This window comes from Protopterus annectens, chromosome 15.part0 (genome assembly GCF_019279795.1).
Source record: "Protopterus annectens isolate FY-2018-M chromosome 15.part0, PAN1.0, whole genome shotgun sequence".
Lineage (NCBI taxonomy): Eukaryota > Metazoa > Chordata > Ceratodontiformes > Protopteridae > Protopterus > Protopterus annectens.
Window position 1 is genome coordinate 90,522,857 of NC_056749.1, and position 17,642 is coordinate 90,540,498.

At 43.9% G+C, this 17,642-nt stretch overlaps 1 protein-coding gene across 1 annotated transcript in view; it reads right to left on the reverse strand.

Annotated features, from left to right (window-relative positions):
- The window catches only part of OCRL (OCRL inositol polyphosphate-5-phosphatase), a 2,544,778-nt gene that overhangs the window by 1,837,709 nt on the left and 689,427 nt on the right, over positions 1–17,642 (reverse strand). The window lies entirely within an intron of this gene.

A 17,642-nucleotide genomic window follows, 5' to 3' on the forward strand; every position in this document is an offset into this window, starting at 1 on the left:
AGCACCTTAGTCAATTACACTAACTATTATTAAACTCAGGAAAGATTAACTACAGGCACAAGGAGGATAGCTTTACTCAAATATAACTTTTTAAACTAAATACATTACAGTTAAGTTTTAACATATAACTATTTCAAATGATCAGACATACACAGGCAAATGCACTGCAGTTAAGTTCAAACAACTATAAATCACATACATGTCAGTGTTGACATTTGAAGACGCAGCTGAAGTTGTATGAATATGGCTCCTGATATGCTGAAATGAAACCAAGCAATGAACACAAATAATAAATAGGACTAATGCATTCCTTAATTATGAGAAGACCAGTAACATATATTTTTAAAATAAAGGATAACAGTTAGTGAAAGCAGTAAAAGGGAAAACTGAAGACCAAAGTATCAAACGGGTCCGTTCATCGGAATTACAGCACCATTCTGAACTGTTTGTGACTCTAACATAAAATTGATGACACTGGAAGAGCAGTGTGTGTATGAGTATAACAGAGGTAGCAGGACTGCAGTGGGGGTGTGGGGACCAGTGTGGCAGAGGTGTTGCTGGATTACTATACATTTTGGGAATTAGGTCTAGTTAGGTGAACACAAACACACCATAAAAGTTGTCTGAAAACAGGGATCACTACTACAGTGTAATTCACTATTCATGGAAATTAACTGTAGGTGAGCATTCAGCTTCCAAACTGACTTCTGACATTTTGGACATCCTCAGAGTGGAGCTACAGTTCTCCACATTCCCAGGACATCAATGTGATATACAGTTCAAATGTGGACCACCTCTGACCATTTTTTGTTCTTTGGCAAAAAGATTACCAGGAACAGGCATTAAGTGATACCCTCAGCCCACAGTTATCTGTGTGAAAAGCCCTGGAGGACCTGGAAAGATCAGCCAACTTCCTCAAATAATGAGACCTTCAGCTTGGTCCCACAGAGATTCCAAGGTCACTTTTGAGTAATGGCCACTTCCAACTGTTAACTACTGTTAAACTACACATACTTTTTATACATACACATACATACTTTTTAACTACTGTTAAAGAGGCTACATGCACACACACACAGCCATACTACATTCATCCTAAGGATCACTTGAGAACAGTATTGCAGCTGTAGGTAAATTCCAATTTAGTAGTCGTTGCTCAGTGGCTACAGCACACCCTGCAAGGCTACACTGGCAAAAACCTACTCTTCTTCCATCACTTATTACACCACTCCATAATATTTGGGAATAATGTAGGCAATAGTCCAAGCACTTCCTCTGCCCCCAAACAGTTCTGACAAAAGCTGCTAATATGGCTGATGCTCGTGTGGCTCCTCAGAGTTATGCAACGTTCTTGTAACAGCAGGTAATGCAATTAGCCAGGACCTTGGACGCTAATTTAATCAGCCAGAACCTTAGACACTGTTTACTTGGAATCTGACCTCAACTGTCCGTGTACATCAAGAAAGGGAAATACCCTCTCTCTCCCCTGTTCTGGGGGATGTGTCAAAGTAGATGCAATTATGTAACCCGATTTAGTGCCAACTCTGATAACACTTTAGGTATAAATGAAGGACTGGTTCCAAAGGTTCTCTTTGTCTTTGTGTAATAGGGTTCCTATTATATGATTGAAGACGCAATCTTTCGAATGCGCCTTGATCAAACTTGAAAGCACGAAACAGCAAAATAGCGAAACGGCATATAAGGGATTTCTTTCCCTGGGAAAGAAATCGCTTGGCCACCTCCGTTCCTTTGCCGTTGTCGTCACTGTAGTGCAAACTCGAAGTTGGTATATTTAAGTAGGGGGTGTGGGGGCACAGCCCCCGAGTTCGGGGGGTGTGGGGGGTGAAGCCCCCCACTTTATGTAATGTTTTGTAGTTTTTATTTTTATTTTTGTGAAACGGCGATTTTTTTTCCCTGGGGGAAAAAAATCGCTGTTCCGAGTGTTCGGGATTGTAAGCTTTCACTTACATTGGGTCGAAAAATCAGCACTCGCTTTTTTAAGCATTCGCTGATTTAATAAAGACTCGTGTAATATAGTGCAGGGCTCTTTACACATAACAGGGCGAAGCTGAAAGACCACTGTGGCTGAAGTAAATACAGTATTCAAAGATAGCAACTTAATATCTTAACATGTAGGCATTAAATTAACCACAGATTTCAACCCCAAAATTCAGGTCACATCAAAGTGGCACAGGCTTTCTTCATTGTTCCATTGTACTTTGTGTGTGGACAGTTGGGATCTGAGGGCAAGCTACAATGGCATAATCAAATTAATTCACTTCGGCAGATGCAAATGCCAGTTCACTGTGAAAAAGGTCTGTTAAATATTGTAAGATTGCACAATCCCCAACATGTCAGGGGGGTGTGGTGTCTGAAAATAAATGTTACAGTTTTCTGAGTCAAGTGTAACAGATTTGTGAGCTGTACTTAAGTATTATAAAACCTGCAGCATTTAAATTAAAATATGTGATTATATAGGAAAGTTGTGTAAAATCTTACCATAACCATAGATGTCCTTCTCTTCCATGTTGCAGTATTCTACGTGTGGGTTTACTCTTCTTCCTCTCCAGTTTGTCCGGCCAGGTTTCTAAAGAGTTTCAGCTCCTCTAGATGTGGGGATGTCTGACAAGTACGTGGGCCATAAAAGTGACATCTGCACGCACCAACCCTCAGAACTTAACAAAGGCCCCAGTCGGAGACAGTCCTATAAGGGACAGCCTGTCCAGTGCCACCCAGGAGAGCAAGTGTAGTATGACAAGAAGGGAAGGTGGGAGGGAAGGAATACTGCAACATGGAAGAGAAGGACATCTATGGTTATGGTAAGATTTTACACAACTTTCCTATGTCCTTCAACTCCAATGTTGCAGTATTCTACATGTGGGTGAGTGCCAAAACTCGCTGGGGATTGGGAAGTGGCCTAGATGATGTTTCCAGGAATCCATGTAGGATAGCCCTGGCAAACCTGCCCTTGCTCTGGAGATATGGTCCAGTTTGTACTGTTTGGTGAAGTTGTGCAGTGAGGACCAAGTAGCTGCCTGAAATATGGAGTTGGTATCTAACCCCTTAAAAAGGCTCCAGAAGAGGCCATTGCTCTGGTGAAGTGGGCTTTGACATTGCCCTGCAAGGTCTTTCCATGGTGAAGGTAGCAGAAGGAAATGGCCCTGGAGATCCAGGCAGAAATGGTCTGTTTGCTCACAGCTTTCCCCAGGGCTCTGGGGTAGAAGGTGACAAACAGTTGGTTTGATTTCCTAAAAGGTTTGGTTTTATGTAGATAAAACCTAAGTTGTCTGTGTACGTCTAGGGAATGAAGTACTCTCTCCCTATCCCCCTGCTGGTTAGGGAAGAAGGTAGGCAAGTGGATGGCCTGGTTCAAGGATAGGTCATTCACTACTTTGAGAGTGAATGATAGGTTAGTCCTGAGAGTCACCCTGTCCAGGTGGAAGACTATAAATGGTGGTGCAGCCATAAGAGCTTACAACTCTTGAGACCCTTTTGGCTGAACTTCAGAGCTACCAATAAAACAGTTTTCCATGTGCAAAATTTTATGGAAGCTTTGTCTGCTGGCTCAAAGGGGGTTAGAGTGAGTTTTTCTAATACATAGTTAAGGTCCCAGCGGTGAGGAGACAGTTTCCTGGGTGGTCTCAAGTGCAGTACCCCCTAGGAGGAACGGTTTAGCGGGGAGTCTGGATGCAAGGAGAGACTCCAGAGGAAGGCAGGCAGAGATAGTACACAAATGTGCTTTCAGAGATGAGTATGACACCCCTGTCTACATCAGTTCACATTGGTAAGACAGGATGAGAGAAATATCACTTTCCAGTGGGTCCAAATGTCTTTTGTGATACCAAATGGAAAACCTTTTCCATTTAGAGAGATACGATTTCCTTGAGTTGGGTTTCCTGGCCTCCTGCTGGACAGTGTGCACGTTCTCGTTATATAGGTGTCTGAAGGGGATCAGAATCCTATCAGCCACATGGTGAGGTGCATAGATTGCCACTGTGGGTGTATCTGAGTCCCCTTGTTCTGTGTGAACAGGTTCACTGAAGGGGTACCTTGTGATGACTGCCCTTGGACAGGTGAAGAAGAGGGAACTAGTGCTGTCTTGGCCAGTAGGGAGTCACCAACAAGATTTTGGGCCAGTCCTGCTGAATTTTCAGTAGGACCCTTTGTATCAGTGGGAAGGGGGGAAATGCATACAAAAATTTCCCCTTCCAGGTTATCTAGAAGGCATTGGTTGCTAATGCCTTGGGATCTGGTGTCCTCATGCAGTAGCCAGGTAGCTGCCTGTTTATGGAAGAGAAAAAAGTACAGTTTTGTACCTACCATAAATGTAGATGTCCGATAGACATGCAACTGCAGTCATAACATATGGGTTGTCCTGCCTCAGGCAGCCCTCGGTCGGCCGGATTCCAAAGTCTGGGTCCGACATCGGCTGATGTCGCATTTCTCTCCGACGTCAGAGCGGCTGGAGTACATAAGCATCAGCCGACGCCATTTTCTTCAGTGTTTCTTGCCCCAGATGCCAGGTGCCCTCCAAGGAAGGCTGTAATCAAATTTGGAAGACAAAAACAGGATTCCAGACAAATAAATGAGCAATAAAACAAATACACCATAACAGATATCCCCAGCTAAGAGAAACAGGGATAGGAGTGGACCCTAGGCATAGAGAAGTATGGAGGGAGGGAAAATCCGACTGCAGTTGCATGTCTATCGGACATCTACATTTATGGTAGGTACAAAACTGTACTATGTCCTTCAAGAATGCAACTGCAGTCATAACATATGGGTAGAATACCATAGCTTAGCTGGGGGAGGAGGAATGCTCTAGGAAAAAGATGGTGTGGCAATCAAACCCTGCAGGACTGCAGAAGCAAAGCCTGCTCTGGATCTGGAGTATAGAGGGAGATTGTAGTGTTTGGAGAATGTATGCACGGAGCTCCATGTAGCAGCTTCTAGAATGTCCTTAGTAGGCACCCCTCTTAAGAATGCTGTAGAGGTGGCTGTAGCTCTGGTGGAATGTGGTCTGACATTGGCTGGAGCAGTCTTTCCATGAAAGGAATAACAGAATCTGATGCAATGTCCAATCCATTTTGAAATAGTCTGTTTTGAAATTGCTTTTCCTTGGACTGCAGGGGCGTAAGCTACAAAAAGTTGTTCAGACTTCCTACTGGCCATGGTTCTGTCCAGGTAGTATCGAAGTTGTCTGTGAATATCCAAGGTATGTAACAGTCTTTCCCCCTTATTCTCAGGATTGGGGAAGAAAGCAGGCAGATGAATAGCTTGATTTAAAGAAACCCTAGATACCACCTTTGGCATAAAAGTAGGGTTGGTCCTTAATGAAACCCTGTCTCTGTGAAAAATTATGAACGGTGGTATTGCCATTAGGGCCTGTAGTTCCGAAACCCTTCTTGCTGAGGTAACTGCCAACAGGAAAGCTGTCTTCCATGAGAGAAACTGCAAGTCAACTGAAGCTGCTGGCTCAAATGGAGGTAGAGTCAGTTTTTCTAGGACAAAATTGAGGTCCCAGGCTGGCACTGAGGCCTTTCTTGGTGGCTTAATGTTCTTGATTCCCCTGAGGAATTGCCTTAGCAAAGGGTGTGAAAAGACAGGAGGATCAGTGTTATATCTAGCTGAAATAGTTGATGCATGTATCTTTATGGAAGAATATGAGAGGCCGTTCTTTAGCATATCTGCCAAATATTCCAAGATGAGTGGGATGTTCAACAATGATGCATCATGTCCCTTGCAGGTATTCCAATTGCTGAATCTCTTCCATTTTGCTAAGTAAACCTTTCTGGTGGATGGTCTTTGAGCCTCTGTTAGTATCCGCTGAACTTCCTTGGAGAGAGATAGGTTGAGGTTATTTATGGGATCTCCCAGGCTGTTAGCTGCAGTGTCTGAAGGTTTGGATGCACTGTTTTGAAATTGTGTTGAGTCAAAAGTAGAGGCCATTGGGGAAGGGCCCACCTCCTGGTGTGACATATGCTCCGTAATAGTGGGTACCAGTGTTGTCTTGGCCAGTCCGGAGCTATTATGATTCCCTTGGGTCTCTCTGCTTTGATCTTTAGTAATACTGAGGTCATCAGTGGCAGAGGTGGGAATGCATAGATTGTTAGGAAGTTCCAGTTGAATGAAAGAGCATCTATTTTCCAAGCTTTTGGATGGTACGTCCTTGTGCAGAATTTTTGTAGATGATGGTTGAGGTGAGAGGCAAATAGGTCTACTTCTGGCCTGCCCCATGTCGAAGTGAGTTGTGTGAAGATCTTCAGATGTAACCTCCACTCATGTGGATCTGTGAAATTCCTGCTTAGGCTGTCCGCCAACACATTGTCTTTGCCTGGAACAAACTGGGATTGTAACTGGATGTTTAGGCTCAGTGATTTTTCCCAAAGATGCATTGTCAGTCTGCAAAGGGAGTAAGAGTGGGTGCCCCCTTGCTTGTTTATATACCACATCTCAGTGGTGTTGTCTGTCCGTACCAGTAAATGGCCTTGCAGAAGTTGGTGTTGAAAGGCCTCGATGGCATGCATTACTGCCAGCATTTCCTTTTGGTTTATATGCAGATGTGTTTCCTTTGGAGACCATTGTCCTTGTATACACCTGCCTTCCATGTGCGCCCCCCATCCAAGGTCTGAGGCGTCTGTGGTCATGGTCTGTGTTATCTGTGGTTTTTTGAATGACATACCTGTGTTTGCCTGGCTCACCGAGGCCCACCATAGAAATTCCTTTTGTAGGCATGGAATGAGCGGTATGGTTGTCTCCAAGTTGTTGCTGTGCTGAGACCAAATGCTTTTTAGGTACCATTGAAGCTTTCTCATGTGTAGTCTTGCTAATGGAACCAGGAGAATGCAGGATGCCATGTAACCCAGGGCCTGTAGGAATCTCCTTGCAGTCATCTGGGTGAGTTTTGCTAAACCTTTGAAGTAATGAGTTAACTTCTCTTGCTTGTCTTCTGTCAGGTAAGCCATTTGAGAGGCTGTGTCTAATTTGGCTCCTAAGAAGATTATTTGCTGGGATATCTGCAGTCTTGACTTTTGGAAGTTGACTGTGTATCCCAGAGCTTGAAGTAATCATATGACATAGTCCAAGTTTTTTGTCAACATCAATTTGTCGTCCGCTTGTATGAGGCAGTCGTCCAGGTACAGGTAAATTTGTATCCCCTGGAGCCTGCAATGAGCAATTACTGAAGCCAGGCATTTTGTGAATACTCTGGGCGCAGTAGATAAGCCAAATGGCAATGCTGAGAATTGATCATGCTCTGGCCCTGCAAGAAATCTGAGGTATCTTCTGCAGCTGTGTCTGATAGGGACATGCAGGTATGCCTCCTTGAGGTCCAGAGTAATCAGCCAAGACCCCTTGCCCAGCATGGGAAGGAGTTGCTGTAGAGTCAGCATTTTGAACTTTGGTACTATGAGAAAGGTGTTTAATGCGGACAAATCCAGTATTGGTCTCCATTGAGATTCTTTTCTTGGAACAAGGAACAGTCTTGAGTAAAACCCCTGGCCTTGTTCTTGTTGTGGAACTCTTTCTATTGCTTTCATCCGAGTCAGCAGAGAGATTTGCTTGATAGCCTCTGCCCTCTGGTTTTGTGGTAGGTCTGGCATGCCTTGTTTTCTTGGCAAGGTATGAAAATGGAACCTGTAGCCTCAGTCTATGATGTCCAAAATCCATTTGTCCTTTGTCAGTCTGTGCCAATTTTCTGAAAACAGAGATAATTTCCCACCCAAGGGAGCTTCTATTTGTTCCCTGGTAGGCGGAAGTAGAGGAAAGTCATTGAGATTGTGGCTGTGGGGCAGGTGAAACCCCTGCGTCGCTTCTTTGGTTTCCTGGCTGCCATTGTCATCCCCTGTAAGGACCTCTGTATTGGCCTCTTCCTCGGCCACGTCTGTTTTTACCCCTTTGAAACTTTTCTGGATTAGGACAGGACCAGTTTTTTGAAGGCCAATTCCTACTGAATCTGGGGGGTTGAACCTGGAGGAAATCTTTCACCGTCTGAACTGATTTTGCTTTTTCCTCGATGGTCTTTAACACACATCCTTAGCATTAGCACCAAAAAGCTTGTTCTTTTCCAAAGGTGCATCCAGAAGTTTTGCCTTTACATGATCTGGTAGAGGTTGATCTTTTAACCATGCATGTCTACGAATGACTGCCCCTGTCATAGCTGCCCTACATGAAGCTTCCAGTGCATCATATCCACACTGCAGAAAGTGATTGCTTACTTGCTGAGTATTATGTACAGCTTCCTGCAAAGCCTTCCTGTCTAAAGGATCAGGAGTGGCCAATGTTTTTTGTAAATCTTCTAACAGGAAATCCTGATATTGTAACATATGAAAAAGACAATTCAAAGCTCTCATAGATAAGGTAGTGGATGTGTAAACCTTTTTGCCCCATCTCTCTAATGACCTAGCTTCCCTGTTGGAGGGCAATGGATTTTTAGAGGTGGAAGCTGAAACTCCTTTAGGCCCCTGTGAAATAGTTTCCAAATCAGCAGTATGGGCCCTGAATAAATGGGAATGTGTTTCTGGGACCCTGTAATACCTGTCTGGCTTGGCTGGAGCAGGAGGAAGAGAGTCAAGGGTAACACTAGAGTCATAATATAAATCATCCAAAACATCAAGTACAGGAGGAATAGCTAAGGGCCTGTGCTGGGGCTTCTTAAGGAAAGTCCGAAGGCATTTTCTGGAATCAGAATATTCCTAGCCTTGCCACTTGAAATGTTCCCTCATGGTATGCAGAACTTCCCCAAAAGAAATATCCTCAGGAGGGGAGGCCGAGGGGATGGAATCCTCTGCATCCGAGTCCTCATAGGTCTGGAAGAGCTCTTCCTGGCTATCAGAGTGGACAGAGCCCTCAGAATCTTCATCTGACGGAATAGGGTCAGAGGGTTCAACCCGGGGCCTTTTATCAGAAGGAGGCTGGGATCCTCTCTCAGGATGGGCCTGTGAACCTCTAATCATAGAAATTAAATCAGTAGCCATAGACATAATTTGTGTCTCTGGAGTAGGCTGAGGTAAGGTTTTAGTAGTAAGATGTTTTGTTTTGCTGGCTGCCTTAGCCCTAGTGTAGGCCTTAATAGACATGGCCATAGGAGGCCTGGCAGCTCCACGTGCAGGAGTGACCTTGTCTACAGCAATGGTCTCGGGCATTTCCTCGGTTTTGGTATCCGGAGGAAAATCAATAACTGGCGTCGGAGTGATATCCGGAATCGGAGTCGTCGGTAATGTGGTGTCTTTGGTTCGGAGCGGTGCAGAGACGGTCTCAGAGGGAACCGGAGCACTCACGATAGGTTTTGGCGTGGAGTCGGTGGTAGACGCGGGCCGAGGATGTCGGTCCCGGTCTTTTCGTTTCTTGGGAGTTTGCGATGTCGGAAGTTCCGACGGCATTGTGTAAGCAAATATTTAGCCGAAAAAATCTTCAGCGCACTCTGCCCGGCGCCTGAGAGTGCGCTTGTTGAAGCGAGCACAGGCTACACAGGCCGAGACGTCGTGGTCTGGGCCAAGGCAAGGAAGACAGTAAGAGTGGAAATCCTTATGAGGTATTTGTTTACCACAAGAAAGACAATTGTTAACTTTTTCAGTAATTTCTGACATCGGCTGAGGCAAGAAAAGGTCCCCAACGGGGTACTTAGCTTTTTTGATGACTTCAGAATCGAAGAATACAGGAGCTGACCGACCGGCACTTGCGAACTGCTTCTGCTTCGGGCACCGCGCGGCAAGAAAGACTGAAGAAAATGGCGTCGGCTGATGCTTATGTACTCCATTCGCTCTGACGTCGGAGAGAAATGCGACATCAGCCGACGTCGGACCCAGACGTTGGAATCCAGCCGACCGAGGGCTGCCTGAGGCAGGACAACCCATATGTTATGACTGCAGTTGCATTCTTGAAGGACATCAGGTCTATCTGTGGAATACTCCACCTGTGGACCATAGTCAGGAAAACATCTCTTTGCAACATCCATTTCTGGTTGTTTGAAATGGTTCTGCTTAGGTAACCTGCCTGGGAGTACTTCAGAGATGGGATGTAGGCTGCCTGGAGGGTGATCCCCTGTGAGGTAGCCAGTTCCCACACCTGCAGAGCTAGTCCGCATAGAACTTAGGATTTGGTCCCTCCCTGCGTGTTGAGATACCACAGGACTGTGGTGTTGTCTGTGAATATCTTTAGGTATGGCTGGAAGGCCTGTAGAGCAAGGAGAATGGCCCTCATTTCTCTCATGTTTATGTGGTCTTGTTTGTGTCTGGCTGTCCACAAACCTTGTATCTTCTTTTTTCTCAGAGTCGCTCCCCAGCCCAGGTCTGAGCCATCTGTGTACATGGTCTGGGAGGGAGAGGGTGTTAGCAGAGGCAGACCTGGGTGTTGAACAACCTGAGCAACCCACCATCTCAGTTCCTGATGCAAGCAGGGGAGCAATAGGATCCTGATCTCCACAGGGTAGAAGTGTTGGGGCCACACCGACCGAAGGTAACATTGTAGTTTCCTCATGTGCATCCTTGCTAGGGGCAACATGGGAATGGTAGCTGCCATGTAACCTAGACATCTCAGAAATTGTCTTCCAGTCAGTTCCGTTGATTGTAGGGCAGCAAGAAGGTGGTGTGAGAGGGATACCACCTTTTCTGCTGGAAGAAAGGTCTTCATGAGGTCTGTCCTGATCCTGCAACCCAGGAAGACAATATCCTGTGTGGGGTTGAGGTGGGACTTTGGGAAGTTGATCATGAAATAAAAAAAAAACAAAAGGTCAGTAGACCATGGTATGTAAATGCTTTATTAAAGCATATATGAATAGAGTAGTAACAGACCGGTTTCGGCTAAACAAATTAAATAGCCTTCATCAGTGTCAATAAAAAACACACTGAAATTCAATGCCTTTTATACCATAAGGTAGAAACAAAATTAAAGCTCCTTGGTTGTTCATAAATTCTCATTATGACACGGTGGGAATAGACCACCAAGCTTAATGATCCACTTTTCTTTAGTATTTACTATAGAATGGCATCCAGCTTTATTTGTCCTATTTCCCACAATCCTGTCTATCACAATAAATCTAAGGCTTGCATTCTTGTGTGCCACTGAATGTTTATATAAAGCATTACTTGTTTTTTTGGTCCTGATATCACTACAGTGTTCATATAAGCGTAATCTCAAGGGTCTCGAAGTTTGCCCAATATAAAAGGCTGAGCAAGAGCATGTAGCAAGATAAATCACCCAATCAGTTCCACAATTAGCATAAAACCTGATATCACAAACAATGCCTGTGTTCCTGCTAAATTGTTTAGATTTCGTCAACCTATGACAATGTGTACAGTGTCTACAAGGGACACAACCAAAAAGTAAATCACCTGTCAGAGTTCTTTGAATGGGATCCTGAGTATGTCTAAAGCCATGTTTAAAATGAATAAAATGAGATCCAAGAGTCCTCTCCCTACAGAAGGAGAAAAGACATCTGTCCTTAAGAAACTCCGATAACTCGGTGTCTAAGAGAATATTCCAATGTCTTTGAACAATATCCAGTAACATGTTGGTATTTCTCCAATAAGTGGTTACAAAACGAATATTCGAGTCACTCCCATTTTTTATCCTTGTACTTCAATAGGTCCTTGCTGTCTAGTGCTGAGACCCAATTACTGGCAGTAAGAACATTACCAATTGTATAACCCCTGTTTTTGAACCTCTTAGTCAGGTCCTCCTTGAAATGTTCATAAATGGGTGGGGGGTGAGCAGATACGTTTCATCTGAAGAAATTGAGATTTGGTTATGTTCTTTGTAATGTGTGGTGGATGGAAACTGGATGCATGTACTAGGGAATTATACTGTGGGTACTTACGATAAACCTCTGTATCTAGAGTATGATCAGTGTTTCTGACAACTAACACATCCAAAAAAGTTATTTTTTGGGGCATCATAGTTGACTGTAAATTGTATTCCTGACTTATTGCTATTTAAGTATTCCACAAACTCCTGAAGATATTCAATGTCAGCTCTCCACACCATCCAGCAGTCGTCCAGATAATGCCTTCATATGTCCGTTTCTTCCAAGTATATATTATGGTTAGTATCATAAATGAGATGTTCTTCTAAAAAGGCCATGAAAAAAATCGGCATAAAAGGGGGCAAAGGATGCCCCATAGCTGTACCCCGAACCCGCCAGTAGCATTTGTTTTGATAGTAAAAAAACATTTTTGGTCAGAACATGTTCTGCTAGATCGATCAAAAAGGTATTGAACCCTGGTGGATAAAGTTTGGATCTATGTAACCAATATTCAAGGGCCTGTAACCCAGCCCAATGAGGAATATAGGTATACAAAGCAGATACATCCAGAGTGCATAATAACCAACCTGGTTCCAATTGCATGTCCGAGATTATTTATAAAAATTCAGTAGTATCTTGGACCCTGGTCCGAACCCATTTGAGTAAAGGTTGTAAATGTTTCGAAAAAAGCAAAGAGTGGTTCCATAACAGAGCCCTTCTCTGAGAGAATGGGTCTTCCCAGTGGATGATTAAGGCCTTATGTATTTTTGAAAGTAAGTACAGATATTGGCTACCACACTGTCAAATGATACAATACTAACCCAGATATAATACCCTCCTCCTTGTCAGACAAAAGAAATTCATCAATTTGCTTCTTAAAATTAAAACTGGGATCTAGAGGAATATATATACATATATATAATGATGCCCATCATTCAATTGCCTTTCTGCTTCAGCATTATATTGTACCCAATCCATAACAACCACTGCCCCTCCCTTATCCGCATTTCAAATTACCAAATTTTATTATTTTCAAGTTCCTGTAAAGCCTGTTGTTCGATCTTTGAGAGGTTGTTAGGCGTAATCCCAGATTCCCTAAAGTGAAAATGTAGATCTTTAAGAATGCATGTTTGAAACATCTGGACATTGTGATGCATAAGAGGCATGATATTAGATTTATAATATTTCAATGCATCATCTTCTCCAGAATTGGTAAATGATCGATAAAATGATGTAATATCCTGTGCAAGGGAGATCTCAGAAACAAAGAAACCAGGTACAAAATGTAACCCTTTATTTAACAACTGAATTTGAGTTTGTGACGAAATGTTTAACACATTGTTACTTTCAACTATTTGTGTATCATAAGTCTGAGTAGGCCCTCTATGCTTTCTACCTTTGGTGTGTTTTCTCCTGGCCCGCCTTGTCCTGCCCCTAAAGGGTTTTGTGAATAACTGCTTGCTACAGATCACCCTTTATGACCCAGGACCACCACTCCGCCTTTCTGGAGACACTGGAAAAAATGAAGGTCCTACTGAACACCCTGATATTGGGTGATTTCAATTACCTCACCGTTAACTGGGAAAACTACTGAAGTACAAACTCCCAGGTCCAGCACTTCAGCTGGTAAACTCCCCTACCAGAGGTGGCAACATATTGGACCTGGTCATCACCAACATGGGCAACAGGTGTTCCACACCAGATGTCAACCCGTCACTGGTTAGATCAGACCATAAACTAATCACTCCGGATGTCCACACCACACCACCACCTCCAACCAAGGAAACCACAGTGAAAAATTATCTATAGCAAACTTCACCTTACTTAAGACAGAGGTGGTAAGTTTCACAGCCCCCAAGCTAAAGGATAACAGTGTCCAAGATGCAGGAACCTTTACAAATGCACTCTATGAGCACCTACAAGGATGCATGGATCGTGCCATCCCTAGCAAAACCAAGACTCACTCCCCTAAGAGAAGGAAACCAGTCTGGTGAAACCTGCCATAAACAGGCTATACAACAGAAGGAGGAAACTAGTTCAGAAAAAAGCAAATCCCAAGAAGTAAAGACATCCCTGATCAGTATCAGTAAGAAACTAAGGTCCCTCATAAAATCCTCCAAGGCTAACTTCGAAAGAAAAATAGCCAGGGATTCGAAAGATCACCACAAAGCCTTCTTTAGCTATGTCAAGAATCTAAGTGGCAACTCGCAAATATGCTCTGAGCTAGTGCACAATAGCACAAAATATACTGAACCTACTGATATTGCCAACATCCTGGCAGACAGATTCAGTGCAAACTTCACCCCCCTCTCATCCCCAAAAGGGCCCACAACAATACCGGAAAAGTGTAGTGTCCCAGAAATCACAGACGCACAGGTGAAAACAGCCCTTTCAAAAGCCAAAAGCACAGCATCAATGGGGCCAGATGGTACCCAGGCTGCATCTTGCATGAACTACAGAACTAACTAACCCCCCACCTAAACACACTGTTCAACCTCAGCCTCTCCACAGGCTATGTGCCCACAGAATGGCGCACAGCAACGGTTATTCTGATCCACAAAGGACGGGTCACAACTGACCCCGGTAACTATCAACTATAAGCCTGACTAGCCTGGTCTGCAAGGCTATGGAGCACATCATCATGGAACTCATTAACAAAGACATTAGGAACCTCCAAACACTTGACCCAACCCAGTTCGGCTTTGTTAAGGGCAGATCATGTCTATTAAACCTGGTTGACTTCTTCGAGATGGTCACTAAGGCCATAGATGAGGGGAAGGTAGTTCACACAGCCTACCTTGACCTCGCCAAGACTTTTAACACCACTCCCCACTCGGGAATTATAGAAACACTCACCAGCCAGAATATAAACCCCCTACGCCACAAGATGGGTTGCCAACTGACTTACAGACAGAACTCACACGGTAAGAATAGCGGCTCCAGGTCCAACTCTAAACCAGTCACAAGTAGTGTCCCACAAGGCTCGGTCCTGGGACCCCTACTGTTCGGCATATACTTCTCAGAAGTACAGGCAAACACAGCAGAACTATGACTAACCAAGTTTGCCGATGACTGTAAACTGGGAGCCATAACTGACTCTCCGGCTGACACAGACATTCACCAAAAGGGCCTTACTGAGGTGGACACCTGGTATCAAAGTCATGATCTCAAGCTAAATGCCAAAAAATGTATAGTCATCCCGTTTGGGAAAAACAAAAACACCCATGAATTACCACATAGGTGGCAGCCCCCTTAATACAGAAGGGGTAATAAGAGATCTGGGGACCCAGGTAGATAGTAATATCTCCTTTGACAATCATATTGCCAAAGTAGTTAGGAAATCCTTCTATGTAGCCCATCTAATTACTAAAGGGTTCACATCTAGAAATAAAGAGGTTATAGTGCCCTTCTACTCATTAGACCCATCAGAGTACAATGCCCCATTTGGGATGTACCTCACAAGACACTTCCAAGAGCTGGAAAGACCACAAAAGTACCTCACCAAGAGGATTACTGGTCTCAAACATATGTCAAATGCAGTCCAACTAGAAAAACTCCAGCTGTACTCAGTGGCATATCGCTTACTCAGAGGTGATCTCTGCCTGACTTACAAAGCCATGTCCAACTCAGAATTGATGGACATGCTCCACCTAAAGAAATCCAAGTCACTCCGAGCCCCTTGCTCTAGTGAGCTAAACCTCGCCACAACAATAAATAGAACATGCTGGAGGGATAGATTCCTGTCACAGAGACTCCCCATGCTTTGTAACAAAATTCCTAACTACATTAGGCAAAGCTCCTCACTAACACTCTTCAACAGAAACCCTGACGAGTGGATGGGTAACAGAAAATACACCCCTGGGATCACTTCACTGGCTCTTCTTGACAGAGGCTCAGTTAATTAATCAATGGGGCGGTGAAAGCTGACAAACACTGGCTAGGATTATAAATGCCCTCGGGCAGACAGCCTAGTACCTACCTATGAGAATCTGTGGCATTTTTTGCATATATATATATATATATATATATATATATATATAGATATATATCCGTAACAGAAGGGGAGTCATTCCCAGATGTCCCATTATATGGACCTAGGCCATTTGCATTTGAGAATTTTCTTGTTCCCAGTCTCAAATTTAACATGTTTATTTGTACTAAAGGGATTACCCTTATCACAGTCTCCCATATCTCTGTGAAACTTGTGCATTTTTCTCTCCTTGAGCTGGTGTTCTAAACTGAGTAATTCTTGACTCAATTTGTTTAAACATGTAGTACAAGAAAATTGACCTTCAAACTTCTTTGTTTCCTCAGACATCTTAGCTACCTCAGATATACCCATATCAACAGAGCGATCACAGTAAGCGGCCAATACCTTACCGAACCCCATTGAGGATTTTTGTTGGGCTATAGCCCATTATTCGGCCAATTCTGTGTCCATATGCACTACCAAAGGTTGGGTGCTTACTCTAAGGCCTCTGGGTGAGACTCCCTTGGCTTGATAAGCCTTGAAAAGTTTGAGATGCCAGACATTGGTCCATGGGGTCTTCATACATTGTCAGTTTTTGAAAATGAAAAAATACACATTCTCCGGTTGCCAATAAGGCAAAACAATGTACCCAACACACTAGTCATAGGTGACTCTATAGTCAGGCACACTGATGTCCCACTCACCAGGCTAAACAAGGAGAAGGTTACTGTCAGCTGCATATCGAGTGCCAGGATCCACCACGTAACCCACGTACTCAGGTCACTCCACAACAAGTACAAATATTACTATGTCATTGTACATGTTGGTGTGAATGTCCTGACATATACTTCCCTGGACTACATGAAGAGAGACATGGAAGAGCTCTCAGATCTTGTAGCCTAGGCAGGTATGACCCTAGCCCTGAGTAGCATTCTGCCATCACCCAGAATGATACCGCAGTACAAGAACAAAATGATTGACTTCAACAATTGGCTAGGCTTCTGGTGTCATTCTAAGGGGATCCAGTATCTGTCTGCTTGGGATGACATGGTCAACAGGCCACGATGCTTTGCCACGGATGGCCTGCACCTGTCGCACCTGGGATTCTGGATACTGGCTAAGGCTCTTGCTGCCCCTATAGTGCCTTTTTTAGTCAAGGTTCAAATAACAAATTCACCACCATAACAGGAACAGGCAAGCAAAAACTGAGGGTAATGCTACTCAATGTTAGAAGTCTAAATCTCAAAATGTACTCACTTGAGGCACTCCTTAAAATGGAGAACATCGATATCTGTGCAGTGACTGAGACCTGGTTCAAGGCTCCAGACAGCACCCCTGCACTACCAGGCTATAACTCATACCACACTTTTCGGCCATGTAACCTGGATCGAAACACCAAAGGCGGAGGTGTGTCCATATTCATTAAGGATATCCACACCTCCAGGCTAGTTGCTCAGCATAATGTATCCGAGGTTATCCAAGTGCAACTAACTCTGGGCAAAACTGCGTCCAAATTGTAGCTTGCTAAAGATCCCCCACCATGCCCCAGGATTCCCACTCCTCTTTTCTTGATGTACTGGAAAATATTAGGGTTCAACCAAACACCCTAATAATGGGCGACTTCAACTACCCCACCATTAACTGGGAAAATTACTTGTGTACCAACTCCTCAACTCAATGCTTTCTGGAATTCATAAACTCCAATGCCTTGGATCAACTTATCCACACCCCCACCAGGGGCAACAATATCCTAGACCTAGTTATTACCAACATGAGTGACTGGTGTTCCACACCTGAAGTCAACTCCTCGTTGGGCAAATCTGACCACAAAAAACGAAATACTGCAAAAAACTTAATAGTAAAAGTAAGAATAAAGATAGGAAATTCCGGTGGAATCGTACCAGTTTATTCCAAGTCCAAAAGCACAAAGAC